We start from the raw sequence: 3,439 nt of genomic DNA, 5'->3' as shown, positions 1-3,439 counted from the left end.
AGAAAGAAAGTGTGACAGAAGGGAGACAGAGTGTGAGAGAGGTAGGGGGAGAGGGGAGGAAGCAAAGGTGTGAGGAATGGGATAACCATCCCGCAAGTTTCTTGCCGGTCTCCACTTGTTCCATCTATTGGCCTCCCCCTGCAGAATCTTACATCTGCGACTGGCCCATGAAGTGAAGACCAACAATCTGGTCTATGGCCTAGCGGCTCCAGCTTTGAGACCCCTATACTGAATGCTGTGCCATCTGTTTAGTTTATAGTTCTGTTTTAATCTGTTTTAACTATTGTGTGAATCCATTCATGTTATGTCTTAACTTCCACTTTTACTGATATTATCCGCTCTGAGCCTGCTTGCAGGGAAGGCGGAATATAAGTTGAAATAAATAAATAAAATTTATCAGATATGGACAGCCCATTCATGTTATGTCTTAACTTCCACTTTTACTGATATTATCCGCTCTGAGCCTGCTTGCAGGGAAGGCGGAATATAAGTTGAAATAAATAAATAAAATTTATCAGATATGGACAGCAGGGGGATTTCTGTGTTGAAAGGCATGATTTAGAGATAGTAAATGTTCAAGAAAGCTTAAAAATCTGGAAGCAGAATAATTTTTTGCAGATTGGAAAGACTTTATTTAGAGAAATATTGGGATGTAAGGAACAATCTACTTTGCTTTGAAAATTATTGAAAAGAGATCGACTTTAGAAGAAGTGTAAATGTATAAGAATATTAGTTAAAGGATATGTTAACCTATATAATTCGACTAACGAGTAAGCAAGAAAAGAGGGGAATATAAGAAATGGGCTGGAGGTTGGAGCACTGTGGGAAGTCAGAAGGGGTGGGGAAAATAGGAGAAAAGGATATATAACAGTCAGTAATGTGATGTATGTTTGACCTATTAATATATCCTAATAAAATTGTTTTTTAAATAGAGATAGTTAATGTTTTTATCGTTTTACACATGGGATTTCCCCAATGCAAACAGAAGGCCCGAAGCTCATGTTACAAAAGCCATTTAAAGACGGCATCACTTTCACAATACTTTGTTGATTTCTGTTGCCTTTTAAGCGGCATCCAACCCTGCCAACCCGGAACCTTACCTGGGCAGCCTGGAGCATTTGGGCACATCGCTCTCGGATGTCTTGGAAAGGGCAACTTCCGGACAACCTCAGCAACAGCACGAGAATCCAGGGGAGCTCCTTGGCCTGTGCTTCCGACTGCCCGTTCTGGAGAGGGCAGGGTCCTTGGATGTGGCTGCACAGAGCCTGGGCCAAGGCATCCATCGCTTCTCCCCTGCTCTTTTCTCCCTGGCTCTGGAGTCCAACCCATTTGGCAGAGTCAGACGAGCGGTTCCGCACCTGCAGGTTTCCTGGGTCCTCCTGGGCAGGATTCTGTCGGGCATCCCTGGAGGCCTCGGTGCCTTCGGCATTCAGGGCGGCGTCAGTTCCGACCCCAGCAGTGGGCGAGCTTGTCATTCTCATGCAACAACAGAACAACAACACAAGTCCCTCTGGGACTGAATCAGCAAGTGTGAGTAGTTCGCTGTCTTCTAGAAGTTTCTGCCACAGGACTTTACGCTCCGCACCGCTTCCTTACACCAGGGTCAGAACGGCAGGCGTTCACGTCCAGCTGCTCACCACGACCTTGTGTGGAACCACTCCTCCCTCCACGAGCCCATGCTCTGCAAAATATGCATAGGGACACACACACCCCTCAGGCAAGTTGTAGCAGAACAAGTTGCATAAAAAGCATCTCTGGCTGATGCAACCTGCTCATGAAGCCCAGAGAAAGCAGAGCCCAGTGCGGCGAGCCTCGACAGGTAAAGGGGAGCGGGTCTCAGCGCGTGCCGTGGTGCATTCTGGGAGTTGTAGTCCGATTGCATCAGAGGCCGCAGAAACGCGCCCGCAAACAACAGACAGATCGAGGTCTTTCGACGAGATACGCCGGCAATCTTCTCACGCCTCTCCTGACTCCAAAAAGTGGCTGGGCGTAATATCTATTTAAAAACTTTGTACACAACTAGGAGATAATGTACTCCTGTATGCTGTAGGACAAAGTAGTTTCCTTAAGTCATGCACCGTTCCCTGCACTCTCTCATATGCAAAGAAAGAGAAAACAAGGTGTGCTTTCTGCGACCCCCCCCCCCCGCTGTTGTTTCAGTTTCACATGGTCAATCACCTGTAAAGCCAGGGTGGTGTAGCGGTTAAGTGTGGACTAGGGTCTGAGTGACCCGTCTTCCAGTCCCTATTTGTGCCCTGGAAGCTTGCTGGGTGACCTTGAGCCGGTCACACACTCTCAGACTAACCTACCACACAGGGTGGCTCGTGAGGCTAAAGTGGAGAACAATATAAGCTGCTGTTGGGGAGAAAGGTGGAATACAAATAAAGAAATAATTTACTCCACAACGGGATTTCTTTCACAATTTAAAGGCTAAGGATGTATTTTGGGGGAAAGGTGGTAAAAAGTATACTGGGAAAATCCTCATGTTGCCTATACTAGGTAATATCAACAGCACAAAATACTCCTCTGTTGCTCCGCTATGTCAAATGAAGGCTGTGCTTTAGTGCTCATGCCCACTTTCCATTTGGAGATCAAGACAGACAAAAGGAAGCCCTGCTTCACCTAATGGCTGTGGAACTTATTGGAGATCGCTTACTTGGATTTCAAAATGGGGATGGTCTAATTTATAGAGGATAAACCCCACTGGTTTACAGCCAACAGAAGCGACGCTAAGCACATCTCATCAGAGGTAAGTCCCATTCTATCCGGTGGAGCTTATCCCAGATTGCTGCTGATGTCAACTGAAAAAGAATTTGCCTCTGATACGTCTGTGGTAGTAAGCAGTTAGCAAGTGAAGGCTGTTGCCCGTGGGACCAGCTTGCAGGTTTCCCTGCAGAATTCACAATTGGAGACAGTATGGAGGATTAAATAGCCAACTGGTCTAGATCCATCAGGACTGCTTTTATGATAAATGCCAGAGTTGTGATCTCCTACAACACCCTGCCAACAAAAGTCTGTATGTAGTAATGTATGGCTGCAAGCGTTGGACCGTAAGGAAGGCCGAGTGCCAAGGAATAGATGCTTTTGAATTATGGTGCTGGAGAAGACTCTTGAGAGTCCCCTGGGCTGCAAGGAGATCAGATCAGTCAGTCCTAAAAGAAATCAACCCTAACTGTTCCCTGGAAGGCCAGATACTGAAGCTGAAGCTCAAATAATTTGGCCACCAAATGAGAAGGGAGCACTCACTGGAGAAGACCCTGATGCTGGGAATGATGCTGAAGGTAAAAGAAGGGGACGGCATAGGATGAGATGGGTGGACAGTGTTATCGATGCAACGGACATGACATTAAGCAAACTCCAGAGCACAACAGAAGACAGGCGGGCCTGTCGTGATGTGGTCCATGGGGTCGCGAAGAGTCAAATTCGACTGTGCAATTGA

The sequence above is a fragment of the Gekko japonicus genome, unplaced genomic scaffold, assembly GCF_001447785.1.
Source record: "Gekko japonicus isolate JY-2015 unplaced genomic scaffold, Gekko_japonicus_V1.1 scaffold167, whole genome shotgun sequence".
Taxonomy (NCBI): domain Eukaryota; kingdom Metazoa; phylum Chordata; class Lepidosauria; order Squamata; family Gekkonidae; genus Gekko; species Gekko japonicus.
Note: the sequence above shows the minus strand (reverse complement) of the source record.